At 39.5% G+C, this 21,481-nt stretch overlaps 1 long non-coding RNA gene across 1 annotated transcript in view; it reads left to right on the forward strand.

The window, feature by feature from the left end:
* Positions 1-6,334: 6,334 nt before the first annotated feature.
* LOC117804094 overlaps positions 6,335-21,481 on the forward strand; it is a 59,514-nt gene continuing 44,367 nt past the window's right edge. Inside the window, exons 1-2 of the long non-coding RNA XR_004628266.1 lie at positions 6,335-6,605; positions 11,190-11,301. This is a non-coding gene — a long non-coding RNA (uncharacterized LOC117804094). The remainder of the gene's footprint in view (positions 6,606-11,189; positions 11,302-21,481) is intronic.

A 21,481-nucleotide genomic window follows, 5' to 3' on the forward strand; every position in this document is an offset into this window, starting at 1 on the left:
GGTTGAGGCACAAATGAAACAGCTGGACCTCCAATCTTAGGCTCCTAATTACCTGCACTCATGAAATAGCTTTCTAATTGACTTTGTGCTCTTCCCACTTGAAACCACGCTCAATATTGTCCCCACAAAGGATTGCTTGAAGTGTAAATGTGATAACGCCCTCTCTTTAAAAATATTTTTATAAATCTCTATACTGGCGTATTTTCTTTATGCATTTTACTCAGTGTAATAGGAAAAGAATGGAGGGATAGCAATTACCTAGCTGTGATGTGCCTATCATTCTAAACAGAGCCACTTTCCTTCCACAATTAAACTTCCTGGTTCTAAGGTATTATACTGAAAAATCAGGTAGACTTGCAGGTCACTACTACAAATCCACAAGTAATATCAACTGTGCTAAACTTATCTTGATTTCTATCTTATATGATCTCTACTTATGAACAATCAATGTAAATAGAGCAGGACAAGACGAAGGTCTTGAATTTTAGGAGGATTTCATGTTGTAACTCCAAAGACTCAATTTTAATAAAAATCACTCAACTTGTACTTCCCTGTATGCCTTCTAGAGAAGTCTTAAATAAGGCTACTAAAATGTATACAAGTCTTTTTGTAACACAAAGGTTTCTGAAATGATTCATTGGTTTTTGACATCTGTTGCCATTTTTAATTTTCTCCTTCTAGAGTTTCCATAGATCTCTTCTACTAATTCTGAGATCTGTTGAGATATCAAAGGCTCCTAGGGTTTCCCAAGTGTAATTTTTGAGAAAAGGCAGTCTCTTTTGGTTGTAAGAAAAAATTTGTGGCCTAACCTTGCCTTATATAGTTGATCCTTGAACTACATGGGTTTGAACTTAGAAGGTCGACTTCCGTGCAGATTTTTTTTCAATAAATACAGTTCAACACTGTAAATGCATTTCTCTTCTTCATGATTTTTAAAAAAATATTGTATTTATTTATTTGAGAGAGAGCCAGAGAGAGCACAAGCAGGGGGAGGGGCAGAGGGAGAGGGAGAGAGACAAATAGACTCCCCACTGAGTGGGGAACATGATGTGGGGCTCAATGCCAGGATCCTGAGATCATGACCTGAGCCAAAATCAGATGCTTAACTGACTGAGCCACCCAGGCTCCCCTATGATTTTCCTTCTAACATTTTTTTTTTGAAGATTTTATTTATTCATTCATTCGACAGAGATAGAGACAGCCAGCGAGAGAGGGAACACAAGCAGGGGGAGTGGGAGAGGAAGAATCAGGCTCATAGCGGAGGAGCCTGATGTGGGGCTCGATCCCATAACACCGGGATCACGCCCTGAGCCAAAGGCAGATGCTTAACCACTGTGCCACCCAGGCGCCCCCCTTCTAACATTTTCTTTTCTCTAGTTTACTTTATTGTAAGAATACAGTATATAATACATATAATATACACAGTAGGTGTTAATCAAGTGTTTATATTATTGATAAGGCTTTCTGTCAATAGTGGGCTCTTAGTGGTTATGTTTTGGGAGAGTCAATTTATACACAGGTTTTTGACTGTGGGGGGTGGTGGCACCCCTAAGTCCCACATTATTCAAGGGTCAGAATCCTATTATAATACGGCACTGCCTGTGTTCTCTGTTTTTAAGCCTCAGTTCCCCCAAAAGGGCTCTGTTGCTTCATTTATATTCTTCTGCATGCCACCCTAAGGAAACAGGGTGGGTCTCTGTTCTCAAGTAGTATTTTATTTATAAAATTTGTATTTATGACTTATGTAGATAAGTATTGTAATTTTTGGATGATTTAAAAAATTAATCCTTGTTCTCTTGGCCTCACTGGTTTAGAACATACTGCTAACCAGTGAAATAAAGCCATTATGGANTTATGACTTATGTAGATAAGTATTGTAATTTTTGGATGATTTAAAAAATTAATCCTTGTTCTCTTGGCCTCATTGGTTTAGAACATACTGCTAACCAGTGAAATAAAGCCATTAAGGAAAAAAAAATAAGTACAATGCAAAGGCATTAATAGTGATAATGTGTTTTCTGCAATTACCGAATAGAGCTGAACCTCAGCAAAAAGGTACTCATGACCATGACCCACTCCTTGAACAGGTTGCCTTTGACAGGAAACCCACAACCTAATGTGAAGAAAGCTCTATATGTCCATATTCCCTCTAAACGTAGAGCAGACTTGAAAATACTTTTTGCTTCCTACCTTGTGGAATGAAGGAGGAAAAAAAAAAACCTGTATGGCCCTGAATAGATTGAGAATAGCGGTAAAATGACCCCAGTGACTGGTAATATGAACATGTCTTTCAAGGCTGCTGGTGACTTAGTGTCCCTGCTAAGTGGCTGGAGAGTTTTCAGTGACTAGTGCTGAAAAATACTGATGGCTTCGATCATTTTGTGCAGCAAACCTGTGCATATTTATGGGAGGTGGTTTAGAAATTATAGCAATTTAATACGTTGTTGATTTTTATAAACATTATAAATTAATATAAGTATCTTGTCCTATATGTTTGTTTTGCTGGTATGCACTTGTTGAAAATTAAGCACTTAGTCACAGAAACATCTGGGCAAGAGCACGGATGACTCACAACAAGCTCATCACCGTTATTGAAATTTAAAGAGCATGGTTTCCTGACCATGAGTCACGAGCGTCGTATTCTTACACAAAGGGCAGGGGTCTCAACCACATCTCCACCCCCTCGCCCACCCTCTGAGTCCCAGCCTTTTCTATGTTATTTGGATTGATTCACAGGTTTCACTTGTAAAAGAAAAATGCCATTTTTATCATATTTTTTTCCGCTTACATTACTGTTTAATGACTTTGTACAGTAGTAACCACATATCATACTTTTCCTTTTGCAAATGATACTGATAAAGTCATGAGATAAGGAAATCATGAGTAAGAACATGGAATAGTCCTTTTGGATTATTGATTACCCCAGAAATTCAAGAAAAAAAACTGAGAAGCAATCAGGCGTTTTCATGTAAACTAAATCCTAATTATTCACCTTGCTTGTCTCAACAAAGGTAAGTAAAGAACTATTACTACCATATCTAAGCCATAGTTTTCATAATGATGATTAATATTTAAAATAAGATTACATGCATTCTTTTTGAATGAAGTAAAATAAAAGACTGTATAAATATGTCTTTTAGAAACTCTTGCCTTAAATATGTTTTTAATTATGTGGGACTCCTGGGCTTACAGTGTTCAGACCACATGTTTAAATCAAAGAGTTTCTAGTAAAGGATTACAGCACTTATATTCCAAAGAGTGCTGGATTTTTTTTTTTCCATTTCCTTTTAAGGCTTGTCACTATTTGGCACTGACTGAAACTTTGATGCACATATAAGGTTTCGTTTTCACTTTAATGCTTTAGTTTATGATACATTTTGTAGAATGAAGATGACATTCTGGGGTTGAAAAATGGTGAAATTTTTTTCTAGAAAGAAAAGAAATTCTCCAGCGTGGAACAGCCATTTGGAAATTATTTAATCACTCTAAGAATAACCTTAAAAACATAAGGTTATTTTTCAAATGGTATTCCCAGAAGTAAGCAGCCAATTTCACACTAAGAATAACCATTCTAGGATTGACATTGCCTCGGTATCAGAAACACAAAGTATTACTGAGCCATGACAGTTTCTATTAACCAATGATTCTGGGGAAATCTAAGTAGTTTTCCATGTGTTGTCTGAGGCTGGGAAGGTTGGCTGCTGGATGTCTGTAAAATTCGACTGTGTCCAGATTGAAATGTTAATGTATTATGTCAATTTAATACTCTGAATTCTAATAAAATGGTGTACTCTTAATTCCTTAAAAATATAAGAAAATGAGAAATAAAAATGTAAGAAAAGTTGGACCTTTGAAAAGTCTGCTATTAAAAGTATAAAAACATTAGCTTGGTCAGAATTTTGAAAATTGTAATACATTAAAAATTAAACATGAGAGAAATTGCAGTTGAATTTTGCACATGATCATACTTTATTGGCAAATAAAATATGCATATATAATTATCATAGTAAATTTCTAGCATTATTGGGACTTACTATATACTCACTGTTGTAGTGCTTTTGCTGGTATAATTTCCCTTTGAATTAGTATCGGAAGGTAGATCCTGTCAGTGGGTCTGCATAGTTTTACCTTCTGTTCTTTATTTTTTATTCCCTAGTAGATTTATCCAAGTGTTTCCTGGTTCTAACCCGAAGATGCTCAGGAAGGGCAACTCTGTGACCTGGGACACATCCACCATAGGCTTAACACCTGAGACCTTATTGCATTTTGGGCTTCATTGTCAACTTTTCATGTTGTTATGGCTTTTGGCCAACTGACCAAAATTATGGTGACCACGGGCATATTAAAAACATCAATCCAGATTAAGAAAAAAAGCTACTGCTGAACTTCAGCATTTTAAATTTAATAGNAAATTATGGTGACCACGGGCATATTAAAAACATCAATCCAGATTAAGAAAAAAAGCTACTGCTGAACTTCAGGTTTTTAAATTTAATAGTTATTTTTATTTTTTAAAAAGATTTTATTTATTTATTCGACAGAGATAGAGACAGCCAGCGAGAGAGGGAACACAAGCAGGGGGAGTGGTAGAGGAAGAAGCAGGTTCCCAGCGGAGGAGCCTGATGTGGGACTCGATCCCGGGACGCTGGGATCACGCCCTGAGCCGAAGGCAGACGCTTAACCGCTGTGCCACCCAGGCGCCCCTGTAGTTATTATTTTTACGACAATAATACATAAATTCTGTAATTCATTAATTCATCAAACATTGACTTATTTGATACTATAGTGTCCAACACTGTGTGAGACAGTGGAGATACAAAAACAAGCATGAACAGACATGGTCTCTGCCATTACACAGCATACTGTTGAGGGTTGGGGAGGATGGAGAGCACAGGAAGAGACATAACTGAAATAACCACACATACTAATATAAAAGTGCACCCCTGACAAATACCAGAAGGAGTTATCCACAGCACTAGGGTAGTTTTAACCATGGGATATAACCTAGTTAGCAGGGACAAGAAAGGATACTTTGAGGACATAGTGTTTGAGCTGAGATCTATAGGGAGATTATGAGATAACTGAGCAAAATATGGGACAGACTCAAAGAGATGAACATGTCCAAAGGGCCTGTGGCATGAAGGAACATGGAAAGTAAAAGGAATTGCATGAAAGCTGCAGTAAATTGCTACAGAAGAGCGTCTGGATCAACATGATGATGGGATTTTAGGTGGGATCCACATATTGCAAGTCTTCCTAGTTAAGTTAAAGTATTTTTGTCTTGGTCTTTAAAATAATAGATACTAAATGGAAAGGTTTTAATTAGATATGGGAGGGTGACATGGTTAGATACACTTTTTTTTTTTTATAAGACCTGTCAGTGATTTAATATAGTGGTCTAGTTGAAAGGTATTGGTGGCTTTTACATCCAGTTGATGGAAGGNTTGAAAGGTATTGGTGGCTTTTACATCTAAGTTGATGGAAGGTCTGTGCTTCTTTAAGCACAGATACAAACTAAAGCAGTTTTGTTTTCTCCTCTTACTCCCCTCAAATACACCCTGTCAGATCTCGTTTTTCCATCCTTTGGTGACAACTGAACAGACCCATATCTGTTGGACGCTTCAGTCATTTGGTCCAGTTCACAACGGGCCCATTTAAAACCTCCATCTTATGTCACTTTCAGACTCTCCCCACTTCTTCCCAGCATTGTCCAGGCTTTGGCCTGAAGAACATTCAGTAATGACAGGGTGTGGCCTGTGCTTTCACTCCTCTCCTTTCTGACATCCTTTCTTCCTTTGATATATTGAGATCTGGGAAGGAGATAAGAGAAAAGGGATCGAATGCCTTTCTTTTAGCTGATGCCTGTGACCTTCTTTCTTGACCACTGTTGTTTCTCTGGTGAATTCTAGTGGGCTGAAGACATTCCTTTTGTGGTAGGCTTCTAACTGCCACTGTCATTGGAGGCACACACATGGGTTCTTTACATGGCACCTGGAGGGCCTCCTCACGTCTAGCTACTTCGCAGCCCTTACCCCACCTCCCATGTCCTACCCGTCCCTTCTTGCTGCTGGCTCTTCCTTGCCCTGCTGCCAGTCCCCCTGTATCAGGTGCTGGCTGGATGACTCATGCCCAAGTAACTTCCATGGTGTTTACTGGACCCATGGGACACTTACTCATCCTTACTCAAACAAATGTGGGAACTCAAAACAAATGTGGTTACGTCTCTGAAGTGACATCTCTTTCCGGTTTTTTTCCTCTTCACTCAAATAGTCACAAGCAAGAGATAAACAAGTCTACCAGAAAAAAAAAAAGAAGAAGAAGATGCCATCGAGAAGCCATCCTTTGGTCTCCTCACCTGATTTTCTGGGGGTAGTGGTGGTGTCGGAGGATGGTGATTTATGGTTCCCCAAACTACAGGACTCTCCTTTAATCATAACTTCTACTATTCTCCTGAGTAGTCTTCCCTCATGGCCATTTATCTGCTTTTATAGACTGGAGGGAGACAACAGGATCACAGCTGGAGGCTCCGGTAGGTTTGAATGGTTCGTAATAAGCCCCAAGGAAGTATCTGGACCCCACGTTTTCTGGTGCCTTTAGACTGTAAGGTAGGCTTTACTTTATATTCCTAACGTAGTTCCTGCTTTGATCTATTGCAAAGGGAAACATCACACTTGGACTCCTCGTAGGCTTGGACGATGGTGTGAAAGGAGGTGGAGATGATGTGCTGGGCCAGAAAAATACAGGTCAAAATGCACAGGACATGGTGGTAGATTGGACATTTAGGATGAAGGAAGGGAAAATGGTGACTCAGATTTCTGTTTTATACCGCTCAGTGCATGGTGGTGAGAGAAAAAAACACACAAAAAGGACCAAGGCTCTCCTTCACCCCACCTTGCCTCACAAAAGGAGGAAGCAAGATGATAAAATGATATGTGTTCAGTTTGAGGAGATATCAAATAGACAGAGCCAGAGCTCAAAGATGTCTGGGCTGGAGACACACACCTGTGAGTCACCTTTTGTAGATGATGATGGAAGCCATGGATATGGATGGAATTACTAGAGAGAATTGACGGTGAGGAGAGTACAGGACACATATATACACATATATGTATCTATGCTCATATACGCACATGCAGATTTATGTAAACGTAAACATCTATAGAAACACACAGAAATGAGAATGATTTCTAGTGAAGTTTGTAAATTGCTGTCATCATGTCGTAGTTACATCTGCTATCATTCTCTACTCTCTCTCTCTCTCTCTCTATCAAATGTGATATGGTTTGTCCTAGAAACCCAAGTAACCTGTCAATGGGCCCACTGGTTCCTACTGAACCAGAGGTGCATAACTTCATTTAACTACAAGCAGCTTCAACTTGATTACTTGCTGTTGAATGCAGTGTTTGCAGAGTAGAGGGGGGTGGGGAAGAAAACTGTTTGCCTTGCACAATAAGGCTGGATCATAAATTTGGCTTTTCTGCCATGTTAAGCTGCAGACGGTGGGGAGGAGGTGTTCACACCCACCTCGGGATGGGACCCTGGTGGGAGCACCATTGTGCCTGGCTCAGGTGTGGATGGGAATATTAAAGCCCAGTGGTCGCTCTGGGAGAGAGAAGTCCTGTGGCAGCGAGGGTGGGAGGGGGAGGCCAAGGCTGTGGCTGCGGCATGGGAGATGTTGAACAGGATTGAGGACCTTGGGGGCCTGGGTGACGCAGTCGTTAAGCATCTGCCTTCGGCTCAGGGCGTGATTCCAGCGTTCATGGGATCGAGCCCCACATTAGGCTTCTCTGCTAGGAGCCTGCTTCTTCCTCTCCCACTCCCCCTCCTTGTGTTCCCTCTCTTGCTGGCTGTCTCTTTCTGTCAAATAAATAAATAAAATCTTAAAAAAAAAAAAAAGGATTGAGGACCTTAATGGTGAACTTGGGCAGGGGAACAGGGATTTTGATAGAGGTAGTCCAGAATGGAGAATGTTCTGACAACTGAGAATTTTTGACTATTGCTAGGACACCTATTTCCCTTAAATTCATGATTTTTTAAATCAGAGTTGAATCACCAAAAGCACTTATTAAAGGTGTAAGAAAAGGTGTAACAATGAATGATAATGACAGCAACACAAGAAATCAATACTGTTTATTCATATCTTCTCTCATACAAAGTGCAAGTTTCCCTTCAGCAATTAGGGGTGGAGAATGAGCTTCCCTCCCAGATGCCTCCCAGATGGCTGACTCCCAGTCGCTGACTCTGGCCCCCCTCTCCAGAGCAGCCGCACCTGTGATCTAGCAGGAGGCCCGCACTTGCTCCTGTACTAAAATGTAAATCCAAAGTGTTCCGAGCACAACTGAGTACAGGAACTTTATCTCGAAAACCTGGACTTTCCAGGGGATGTTGCTCGATGCATTATGAATAATCTTCTCTTGTTTTGGTAAAGAAACCTCTTATTGTAATTTCATCAGTATTGTGCTTGAGTCATTCGAGGCACTCATAAAGCAGGGCATTTTGCTTCAGAGCGCACTGCACTTTAATCTGCATGTTTAAGTGATTTTAGGACTCCTCAGACATGGCTGACTTCCTATTATACATCTATCCTTTCTCTCCCTTAGTGTCGAAAAGCACTCAGGATTAGAAAATAGTTATTTACCCCGGTGGTTTTCAGTTTTCCATGAAAAGAAGCTTTTGAAAGAGGTCAATTAAATGTTTTGCTCAAAATATCCAAACTAATGGCAGATACTTATTTTTGAAGTCATCAGTCTTGTTTTTGTCTTTGCAGTATTTTACACTGTTATGAAATGATTTGATTTTGGCATGCCATAGTCTCATTAAGAGCAGTTTATCCTCTTCAAATTTATGGCTTAATTTCCTTGGCCTCACTTACTTTATTCATGGGAGTGTGCTGCCATTGTAAAGAGCCCTAAAATGTCCATCAGGGAGATGTGGGCAGGAATGTGCCAGAGTCTCAGCGGGGTTACGTTCCCAGGTGTGAGTTTTCTAGGTGGTTTTGGTTACCCATGTGACAAAGAAAGACATGAATTGTCAACAATCATCCATTACTGTCCTTGCTGTTCACATCATGGAACCTAACATAGAAGTGAAGTTCTTCTGGCTTTCTACCTCCAACGTTGTTGGGTCGCAAAACATTAAAAATTCTCCTAGAGAGTACATTTTCCCAATTCACAGAAAATAAGTGGGGACAAATTATTCTGTTTCCAAGTGTTAAGAATGAGCTTCTAAATAGAAACCACCATCACGACATTTTTTCTCATTCACTCTGCCCCCCAAAATAATGGTAATAACAATCATTGCAATAGTTACCACTTAGTGAGCACTTACTGTATACCAGGCTCTGTGCTAGATCCCTGACCTGCATTATCTCCACTCTGTATAACAGCCTTGGAAAATAGGTATTATTATTGTTACTGTTACCATTATTCCATTTCACATAAGAGGGATCTGAGACTCAGGCGGGTTGGGTGATTTTTCTAAAAATTGCACAATGGCTGTGCATAGAACTGGGATTCAAAACCAATCCCATATAGAATGTAACACACACCTTTTATATATGGAAAGATGGCACACTCTGGTACAGTCTTTCTTTCTTTCTTTCTTTCTTTCTTTCTTTCTTTCTTTCTTTCTTCTTCTTTCTTTTACAGAGAGAGAGGGAGAGAGAGAGTGCACACACACGTGGTAGGGGGGAGGACGAGGGGGAGGGGCAGAAGGGAAGGGGGAGGGACAAGCAGATTCTGAGCTCAGCTTGGAGTCCAATGTTGAGGCCTACGTGGGGCTCAATCTCATGATCCTGAGATCATGACCTGAGCCGAAATCAAGAGTTGGATGCTTAACCCACTGAACCATCCAAGTGCCCCTGGTGCAGTGTTTGTTTGTTTCTTTTAAGATTTTATTTATTCATTTGAGAGAGAGAGCATGAGCAGGGGGGAGGGGCAGAAGAAGAGGGAGAAGCAGACTCTCTGCTGAGCAGGGAGCCCAACAGGGGGCTGGATCCCAGGACCCCAAGATCACGACCTGAGCAGTCTCTCAGCAGACTGAGCCGATCCACCCAGGTGCCCCTGGTGCAGGGTTTCTTTAACAAGGTTGTGCAGAAGTGAACAGATGAGATGATGAAGGTTGGATGGAATAATCAGTCTCACCCTAAGACGACTGTCATCCAACTCATGAAATCTGTTGGATGCCCATGGAAATAAGCTGTGTTCAATTTATTTATTTTTTTTAATTTTGGTGGAGAAATTAGGGATATTTAAGGTCGAGGGGGGATCATAAAATAAACAGTAAATAAGCGACATTATTTCCAAAAGGTCTGGATTTATGTTAGGACAATTACATTCACCAAGTGACCTTAGACCAATTGACTACATTGTCTGTAATGTCTCCTTTGCTGAATATGGGGGACTAATCGTAGTGCCCACTTTCCAGCTATGCTCATGGCAATAAAATAATAAGAAAAAAGAAAACAAAACAAAACAAATAGAAAAAAAACAATTCCACGTGACTTGGAAGTCCATACTCTTTCTTTGGTGTTATGCTGTACATATTCAGCTTATCCCACAGAAATCCAGGAATATGCTCATTACAGTTGCCAGCTGTATGCTCAAATCAATAATACAGAGCTGATATTACAGTTCTGCTTGCTTGATTCTCTTATAGCCCACAAATATTTACGGAGCATCTATACGGGCCAGGCATTGCTCTAAGATCTGGGACACAGCAATGTACAAAACACAAAAATTACTGCACTTGTGGGATTTGTATTCCGGTGGTCATAAATGGATAATAAACACATCAATAAACAAGACATATGGTGTTTCAGGCAGTAGTAAATACTATGGAGAGAAATAAGTAAGGAATGTTCTTATGGAAGGTGCAATTTTAAATATGCTATTTATAGGTCTCACTGGGAATGTGACCTTTGAGCAAAAATGTGAGGGAAGAATAAGTCAGGCAGTGTTATGGCACTCCCTTATTCTCTATTGGTGATATTAATGTAAAAGGAAATTATTCATTACAAAAAGAGAAAATAGCTCATTCCTCAAATACGCGGTGACATAGATTGATATGAAATTAACAAGGAACCGCTTAGGAAGGAGGAAAAAGCATCCGCATTTGGTGCTAAATATTTAGCTTGCTGCTAGGGATACAGGGAGCCGTAAACAAGACCCCAACCCTACTTTTTCTTACAGGGTGGCCACCAAAAATATACCATCATGCTATGGAATGAAGAGTGCGGTGACGCGGGGGATGATAGGAGTTGACAGAAAGATCACCAGCAGTCTCAGGGAGTCTTGCTGAAAGGTAATCGCTAACTAGGTAAACAGATGGAGGAAAAGGAGGGAAGGGCATTCGAGGTTGTGAGAATATCACATACAAAGGCCAGAGGCGAAGAAAGTAGGCACGTTTGGGGGAAGAGAAATACGTTAGTATGTGTGGGATGCCGAAGTAAGGAGAAGAAGCGAGAGGACTGGTTTATGTAAATCAGTATTTGCCACGCTGCCTTCTGTGAAATGCTGTGTCCCTTCACATGTGTAAAGATGTTTCCCAGGAGGCAGAGTTCGACACCCCAGGGCTTCAGCAGTAACTGAGCAGTCCTCCCTTCCCCCGCCTTTAAAAAAAAACAACTCTGTTAGTAGTTTCTGCTTATTACTACTTGCATAAATTTGAAAGTCTTTGCAAATGAGTAAGCAGAGGACTTGAGTTTGGTTAGTAATCTTTTGGTGATTTTTTTTAAAAGGGAAATATTTAATTAAAATATAATCTCAAATATTAATTATTGATACCCAAGAACATTCTCTGGCAGACAGGCCATGCTCATCATTCATACGGATGTGCTGTGAATGGATTATTGGTGTCCTGAGATAGCCACTTCTGTTCTCAGGGGAGACCAGGTGGGATGTCAGGCAGCCCCAGTGGCAAACATCATAGTGTGCAGTGCACACGCAGTCTTGTGCGGTACAAAGATTCATTTTCTCTGAATGTCACGATGGGAAATGAATGGGAAGCCTCATGCTAAGCTGCTCATCTTGACTTTATTGTCAGTGTTTCTCCCCATTATCTGTGCAGTTTTGATCTTCAGATGCCAAAGTGTCTTCTGCTCAAAAGAACTGTACCCACTCAATCTAGAAAGCCAGGCTGTACTTCTAAAGCGTACGCACTTTAGCAAGCCATTTTGAAATACCTCATTCTTAGTGATTCCTGTTTCACGAAGACTTGAGAGGAACCATCACACAATCACACAATTGCGTAATTATCACATAATTACTGAACATACATTATGTTTCTGGCTCTTGATCTGTGCGGTTGACATATTAATCACCACAGAGGACACACAAATTAGCATAAAGAGGTTTAAATTCTAGCATTATCCCTCACCAGCTGTGTGATCTTGGCAAGTTACTTATCATCTCTGTGCCCCAGTTTCCTAATCTGTGAAATAGGGAATAACTGTTACTATTCTTTGTACCTCTTATTAGTTGGTTGACAAAAATGAACAACTTTATTAGCCAATTGATAAAAAAAAAAAACAAAACCATGTGTTTGTTGTGAGGAGTAAATATGTTTTTCTGTCTGTGGGGTTCAGAATAGTACCAGTCATCAAAAAAATGCTATAAAAATATTAGCTCTTATTTTTATTTTCAGGGACTCCCAAGGTAGCTGGAGAGGCCGGGCGGATCAGATATTTCTGCCTGGGGTGGGATTCAGTTTTGCAGGGGATTTGTCTTAAATGATCCTCTGCGTCTGGGATGTTTGTGATGCTGTTTCCAGTGGTGTCTTGAGCGGAATGTTCTCGCACATTATTTCACCTCCCCTAATTTTTGCTCATTTTATGAGCCTGTAATGGGCTACTCTTAGGGTTTTGAGCAATCCAATACCCTTTGGCTACTTTCTTTTTCTGTGTTAAGTTAGAGTTGGTCTTTGTTGTTTGTAGACCAAAACTCTGAGTAGCATGTCCCCATTTGGATGTTTAGGAAAACGTTGCAGAAGGAATTTGAGTCTTGCTCAAGTTCTGGAAACTAGTGAAAGTAGAGAAGGGGTTGTGGGACATCCTTGCTTGTGGGTTCATTAAGTCTTCTACTAAATGATCAATATGAGTGTTTAATAAAGGGCTATATGAGTTTTAGGTATTTAAGAGGAAGGTTTAAGTTTTTTTTTTTTTGAACAGTAGTGGCACTTACAGGTTGAATACTGAAATATTTAATGACACTTTATTTCGAGGAATTCTTTTTTTTTTTTACAGATTTTTATTTATTTATTTGACAGAGAGAGACAGCCAGTGAGAGAGGAACACAAGCAGGGGGAGTGGGAGAGGAAGAAGCAGGCTCATATCAGAGGAGCCTGATGTGGGGCTCGATCCCGTAACGCCGGGATCACGCCCTGAGCCGAAGGCAGACGCTTAACGACTGCACCACCCAGGCGCCCCTATTTTGAGGTATTCTTATTGGTAAATGCTCTGCCTGATATTATGATCCCAATGTCTATCATTGCTCATCTGGACTACCCACTGTTGTGCAAAGCTCAATGTAAAAAAAAAAAAAAATTCGAACTACATTATAATGTGTATACAATTAGGTTTAAGTGGTGAAGGATAAGCGATGGTACTTTACAGTATTGATTTATTTAAGTGATGAAAATAAACTATGATTTAAATATTTAACAGGAAGCTCTAGAGAAAATTCTTATAGAATACAGCATAAAGAGGCAAAGTATTGAAACACCCTTCATAAAGTGATGAATGCTATGAATTTAGTTCCCCAGATTCCTGACTCTGTAATATTTCTTTAATCTGAACTACCAAAGTTATTGTGTCAATTCATGAACCTCAGAGAGTGACATTATGATTTCTTCAGGATTGTGTAATATCTTATAGAAATGATTTGGTCTGTAGGCTTGGATAATGATGATGGGGTTATCAAAGCAGTTTGGGACCAAAATGCCAAACCAAACCATAAACTCAGGGAGTAAGTAGGAATTAAAATTGAATTATTAAGCCAGAGATGCAAACCACAGTTGAGTGTAAAGTCAGGAATGAAGGAGGCCACAGTCTCATGTGAAGAAGAAATGAGAAATGTGGAAGATGAAAGGCAGGAGGATTTGGAGAGAGGAGTGGATAGAGACAAGACCAGAGGCAGTGAGCTGTGTATCTGGGCTTTCTCAATGCCTGGATGCCAAAAGCGGTGATTCTCCACCTTCGGTCTCACATTACTCTGTGACAACACCTGTGAGATTCCGACCAGGAGTTTCTGGGTAGGTGAATCCAAACTTTTTGTGTGCTTAAAGACCATTTAGCCGATCCAATGACATCTGTACTAACTGAGAAACTAATTCAGTATGTTATGACCTCTAAAACTTGAAAATCAGAGAAAATAATTCTCTTTGCACTCATCTCCAGCTTTGATTTTTAAAATTAATTTATGTACAAGATAAAAAATGAAACAGAACAGAAAGGCTTATAATGAAAAACAATAGTCCCCTGTACACTGTCAAAATGCCCAGTTTAATTTGCCAGAGGAAATGAATATAAATGGTTTCTGTATTTATTTGTTCTGTGATTATTTATATCACTTGATTTATTTCTATATCTACTTACTTAGAGATTTAAAAGAATAGGACTTATTTGACATTATATTCTCTTTTCCTGTCCTTTTATTTTAATTTTTGATATAGTTTTTCTATTAGCTCCATTTACGCCTTTAAGGAATATGTTCTTTCTTGCTCCCTTCAATGTAAGCACTTTCTCCTGACAGCCTCTACCCCTTTGAAAGATGCTGCTGTTGGCACCTGGACCTTTGTCTTGGTCTCTACTTTTCACCCCCCACCTCGTGTCTGCTCCACCTTCACTTTTATATTCATAAGGTCCTAACCTTTATATTGTGTGCTGCAACCATAAGAAAGAGTTCATATGTGGATGCAGGTCAAATCAGGAAAGTTTAAAATGTACCAGTGAGTCTGTTCTGTTTGTTCCTTTAGAGGTTTTCTTTAATCTGTTGTTTTTCTACACAGGTATGGTGATCTTGAGTTGTTTGTTCATGTTTACGAATTGAGGACGTGGTTGAATTTGAAGGAAACCTGTCTGTGTTTCTGTCTTGCTGTGTGTGTAAGGTATTCTCCCACTCAGTGTTTTCACTCCATAGGAAATATTACTCTGTGCTCTTGGTATGGAAAGAGCTTATCAGCTGCCCTTACCAACTTGAGGATGAGAAGGGGAGAAGCTAGTTTTTAGAATGGTGTCTCCCAACATGACAGAATGGAGTTCCAGAAGCCAACCTGTCAACCCTATATTTCCATAGTGGTTTAATAAATGTATTTAAAGTTCTCAGGTGTTTGTCAGCATAAAACCTGTGCTTCCTTGAAGTAGAGAAGGAAAGAAATTGATCAAGACCTTCGTCTTATATAGAAACAAAAAGTAGAAAAGTGGTTGCTGGGGAAGGGTGTCAGGGGAAATAGGAAGAGGTTGGAAAAGGGATAAAATCCTCAGTTACAAAATGAATAAGGTCTGAAGAGCAAAGGTAGCATAGTGACTATAGTTGATAACATTGTGTTGTCTAATTAAAATTGCTAAGACGATAGAACTTAAATGTTCTCACCAACACACACACACACACACACACACACACACACACACACTAAATATTGAAGTGATGGTGTGTCAATTACCTCCAAGAAGGATCCTTTCACAATGTATATATGTGTATCAGATCATCACATTGAACACTTTGAATATCTTACAATTTTGTCAATTTTACCTCAATATAACTGAAAGAGAAAAAAGATCAGTTCTGAAGATATTTCCACATCCTCCTCCCTTCTCTGTCTTGTCCTGGCCAATCTTGAGTCTGGAAGCTCTCTGAAGTCTGGCTTGAAAGATAAATTCCCTCCTTTACTGTCATCGTCCTCTGCATATTTGCAGTGCTGTTTTTAATCTGTCAACAGGCTTCCATTCTGTTACTGTCTTTTGGAAATTTGTTAAAAATCTCTTCTCTTTGGATGGACCATTTTCTCTGATGTAATGGGGTTTATTTATGTATTATCATTTCACTGGGGATATTGGAAGGGGTGGAGATAAGCACTGGAGCTGGGTCTGCATTCTTGAATCAGGAAACAAACAATGACTTTCTTGGCACCTCTTTGGAAAGATCTCACAAACTCTTCTCAAATTAAAAAGAAAAGAAATTAGGTTGCTCTATTTATAGTGCTTTGAAATATGCATGAAGCTACTTACATTTTTAATATTATTCATCAAGGACACAGAGCAAGATCCTAACCTGATGTAAGCGAGGCATCACTTTTCTCTGTCAAGTGAATCCCTGCAAGTTTCTGGAAGATCAGAGTAAGGGGGACATTTAGATCTTATAGTAAATTCTGGTATCTCCCATGGGCAAATCTGAGGTTGTGCTTGTTTGCTTGATAGTTTTTGTCTGTGGAGGAAAGAGAATAACTGAGAAAATCTGAAAAAAAAATCAAAACCTTAAAGTAAGCCTTGAAGAAAATATTTCACCGAAAATCTTTAAAACTCAGTTTCTCCTGTTTCCCTACTGGGTGATTTTGAGATGTGGATGTGTCTCAGAGAGGAGTCATGTGACTATGAGTTGAGAATAGGGCCCAGGCTACCACCTCAGTTTACATGGTGAGGAGGAGAGAGCAGGGAGCCAAGCTTCAGCAGCACAAGGTTCAAAATAAGCACGAGACCAAATATTTCTAAAAAAAAAAAGAAAAAAATAGAAATTAGGGAAGGACTCTTAGATGCAAAACAGATGGAGGTTCAGGAATGTAGGCATTATTGAACAAACTAACTGCAGATTTCATGTTTCCACATAATGTGGAGGTTTGGGTCAAAAACTGAAAATCATTCCTTGAGAGTCGACTTGTTAATTTACTTAATAATCCATTTATTAATTCCGCAAGTATTTATTGAGTGACTATTAGGCTGCTTACACTGAAAATTCAGGGGATCTAGAGGGGGAAAATTCAGACTTAGGTTCTGTTCATAGAGATATTAAGATATAATGTAGGTCCCAGCAGCTAAAAAGGCAGTAGTTTTTCCAAAATTTAGTTAAAGCCCAAGCCAATCAAGGTAGGTTAACAGTTTTGCCATTACTAACGTTCTCATCCATGCCAATTAGAATTAAGTAATTTATGAGATTATTAAAACACAAATATTGGCATTAATGAAATAAATACATTACAGTATGGTCAGTGTTAACCACCATTTAAAAATTAATTCGCAGGTGCCTGGGTGGCTCAGTAGGTTAAGTGTCTGACTCTTGATTTTGCTCAGGTCATGATCTCATCTGGCTCTGCAGTCAGCGGGGGGAGTCTGCTTGAGAATCTCTCTCTGCCCCTCCCCACTGCACACGTGCACTCTCTCTAAAATAAAAATTTTTTAAAAATTAATTCAGTTGCATATGATTCTCGGTAATATTCAAGTACAAATAATGTAGGTTCTCCAAATTTTGCAAAGAGAAGCTATGGTTAATTTTTGAAACCTTAATGGTATCAAGGAGTTTTGGTGGGGCACATGAACTTCATTTCATTTCCAACTGAGAAAATAGGAATGTGGTCATTGTTCACTCTGGTCAGATTCCAGAATCTATGTGTTGGATTGTGTTCAACATTTGCAGGCCCCTTTTCCCTCTCATTACATGAATGTCTGCTTGTAATTATGGGATTTGATAAGGCAAGTAGAAGAGCTAGTTGTAGAGCCTAAAAATACTCTCTGCCTTTAGAAATCAACCTGGAAAAAAGTTTGATGAAAAAGAAAAACTGAGCACCCGTTTAACAAGTTAAAGCGACATCAAAGGGACAGAAAGAAATCACCTGATAATAAAAGTGTTGCTTTGATTGAAACTGGGCAAAAAGCCAAAGGTACTGGAAGGATACTCTCAAACATACTAAATTGTTTCTGGATCAAACACTCATAAGTCTAGGGTAAAAAATGAATTTTTTCTACTAAATTGTGGGGCTACATCAAAATAGGTCTCCTGCTGAGCTCCAGAGTTGAGCCATTGTTCCTAAAGTTTCTTTCTTTCTAATTAAGGAGTAGATATAGATACGTGTATTCATGTAAAAGGGACTGATCCAATGTCAACCATGTACAAGAATTTCTCATCAGAAATTTTGAAGAAAAGCTACAGGTTTGTTCTTTCACACAATTTTCTTTGATTACAAAGAAGTAATTTAACAGATTTCATTGAGATGCTTATAAAACAACTAAGCATTCTTAGGATGTAAGGGTATCTATACTTAAATTTAATTTGGTTACAATAAAACTAATAGCCTATTGTGTTGTATCCCAGGCCATCACATACCTTCCTCTGTCAACATTGGGTATTGATTATTTAAGATCTGTTTCCTTACTATGCTATAGAATGCTGGCACAAGAAATAGGATAGTTTTGTTCAGGACTGACATATAATGGGAGGGGTCAGTAAATTTTATCAAATGAAACTGTTAAATATTAGGATATATTGATAAAACTAATCTGTATGACAATATTAATCCTATATAGAATCGTGATTTGTGCCTAGGTGGCAGAGAATTTATACAATTCAGGGAATTTTTGTATGCTACAAGCTCACAAGCATTTATATTAGAGATAAAATGATGAAAATCCAATAAGTCAAAGATGAGTGCAGATTCAGATTGTGGGGTCCTAGAGAGATGAGAACCCATAGGACAGGAAAACTTTCTCCTGGGGAGGCTGAATTCCAGGTAGCCAGACACAATATCACGGGAGAACCACGATAACCCTGATTCCGTAGCTGCATAGCATATCAGGAGCTCCAAGGAACAAGGAGCAAGGAGATTCAGTGGAGAGCAGGGCTAGATAAAAATTAGGTTTACCTACAAATGTGTCTGCATTCTACAGCCCAGGTGATGGCATCTAAGGAAATAGAGAAAATAAAAGTCTAGTGTGGGAATTACAGGGAACGGAGTGAAACATTGCTTCTGCAAGTTTCTAAAAAAATTCATCCTGGGTATCAGATGGATGCCAGGGACAGTTAACAACAACAGCAACAACAATAGACAACATTTTTTGATTGCTTGCCCTCTGAAAAAATGCTATTATATAGTTTGCGTGCATTAGTTCTTTCAGTCCTCACAGATTCTTTCAGATATGCTCTGTCATATGATCCGTTCTACAGATGAGAAAGCTGAGGGTGAGACAAGCCATGTGCATGAAGAAGTAAAGTGAGGACTCAGACTCAGGCTACTTGGCTCCAAATCTTGTACCCTTGACCTCTGAGTAACAGTGCCTCATAGCTGAGAAGTATTTAAGGGAGCAGTTTTAAGGGAGCTACAATAGAATCACACCCGGGGGAATTTAGCAGAGTGGGGAGCATTGTGGGAAAAGCCAGTAAACCAGTAAAAGTTCATTAAGAATAGGAATTCTCATAGGGAGACTGTAGGTTGATACTCTTGTGGATACTTAATACTCTGCTTTCTCCTAGGCGTAAGGCAGCATATAAGGGTACTTCTGCTGGGTAAGGAAGGTAGCACCATTATAAATACCAGATTCATTATTTGCTGTCCTAGGACATTGATAATCAATTGGTGTACCCAGAACACTGGTGTACCTGTGACTCTTCAGGATACGCCATAGGCTACCATATCAAATCTTTCTTTTTAATAATATTTATTTTGTTATATTGGTCACCATACAGTACATCCCCAGTTCTTGATGCAATTTTCCAAGATTCATTACTTGCATATAACACCCAGTGCACCATGCAATATGTGCCCTCCTTACTACCCATCACTGGCCTATCCCAATCCCCCACCCCTCTCCCCTCTGAAGCTTTTATAAGTATGCCACAAACAACACAGGAAAGATGAGTTGAGGACAGTTATAATTGTTTGAAGATATTCAGCTTATTAAAGAATTTAATAAATATTTATTTGGTGCCTACTGTGTCCAGACAGTGATCTAGGTGCTTGAGACAGATTAGAAACAAAAAGACATATATTCCTATATACTTGGAGCTTGTCTTCTGATAGGGACAGACAATAAATAACATGTAATAAATTCATAAATCATATAGACAATTAGTAGATGCTGTGAAAAGACTTGATCAGAGTAAGGATGAGTTTAGGATTGGGAAGTGCATTGTAGTTTCAAATAGCTTGGTCAGGCTAGAACTCCTAGAAAAATCACATTATCTGAGCAATCATTTGAAAGAAGCGAGTAAGTTAGCCATGCAGACATCTTGGGGAAGAGCATTGCAGCAGTGGGAATACCCAATGCAAAGGTCTCAGATGTTCTGTATTTTTCCCATGTATGTGCCATATATATCTGTGGGTTGGAGTGGTAATGAGTATCTGTGAATGTTTTTTTCTGGTTTTTGCTTATATTTTCTTGGTGAAATAAGAAACAGGGTCATCAGCTGAAAATGAGAACATGGGGGAGGATACGGAGGCTTGAGGAATAAAGAGAGTGGGTAAAGCAGTCATCTATTGGTGTGGGAAAGTAAAAGGAGGTATTAGTGGGGTAGGGCTGCCATACAAAGTGTCACAGACTAGGGGGTTTAAAACACAAACACGTATTAACTCACAGCTCTGGAGTCTAGAAGTCTGAGATCTAAGTGTCAACGGGGTTGCTTTCTTCTGCGGCCTCTCTCCTTGGCTCGTAGATGGCCGTCTTCTCCCCGGTCTCCCCTCTGTATAATCTGGATCCAAATTTCCTCTTTTTATATGGACTCCATTCATTTGGATTAGGGCCCACCCTAGCGACCCCATTTTATCTTGGTTACCTCTTTAAAGACTCTCTCTCCAAATATAAAAACATCCCAGATACTGGGGGTTAGGACTTCAATGTACCAACTTTAGGGGGACAGAATTCAGTCCAGAAAAATGGACTAGAGAAATACAGTACGGTACGCTGCCAGATGAGTCAGGGGTTAAGAACTTGAGGGTTTAGGGGCGCCTGGGTGGCTCAGTCATTAAGCATCTGCCTTCGGCTCAGGGCGTGATCCCGGCGTTATGGGATCGAGCCCCACATCAGGCTCTTCCTCTATGAGCCTGCTTCTTCCTCTCCCACTCCCCCTGCTTGTGTTCCCTCTCTAGCTGGCTGTCTCTCTCTCTGTCAAATAAATAAATAAAATCTTAAAAAATAAAAACAAAACTTGAGGGTTTATATTTAAGCTTTAAATGACCTCTACTCTGCAGTGCCAAATATAACATCTCTCAGTTTCTTACGAAAATCTGAGGAGACACAGACGATTGTGAAAACTGAAACAGCAACATAAAAAACTAACCTAACAATCAATAAGACAAAGAGGAGAAGAGAAGACACAGTAAGCACCCTGGAAGAGCCCTAGAAACAAAGGGTTCCGGGTGTGGGCTTTTTCAACTCAGAGAAACTAGACAATGGGTAGAAGAAATGAATCAATCCCAAAGAAGCAAAATTGCACCAGATAAATTACTACAGGTGAGTGGATATTGGGATTCTGCACGGTAATCTACAATCCAGGTATAAACTGAT

The sequence above is a fragment of the Ailuropoda melanoleuca genome, chromosome 10 (genome assembly GCF_002007445.2).
Source record: "Ailuropoda melanoleuca isolate Jingjing chromosome 10, ASM200744v2, whole genome shotgun sequence".
Taxonomy (NCBI): Eukaryota; Metazoa; Chordata; class Mammalia; order Carnivora; family Ursidae; genus Ailuropoda; species Ailuropoda melanoleuca.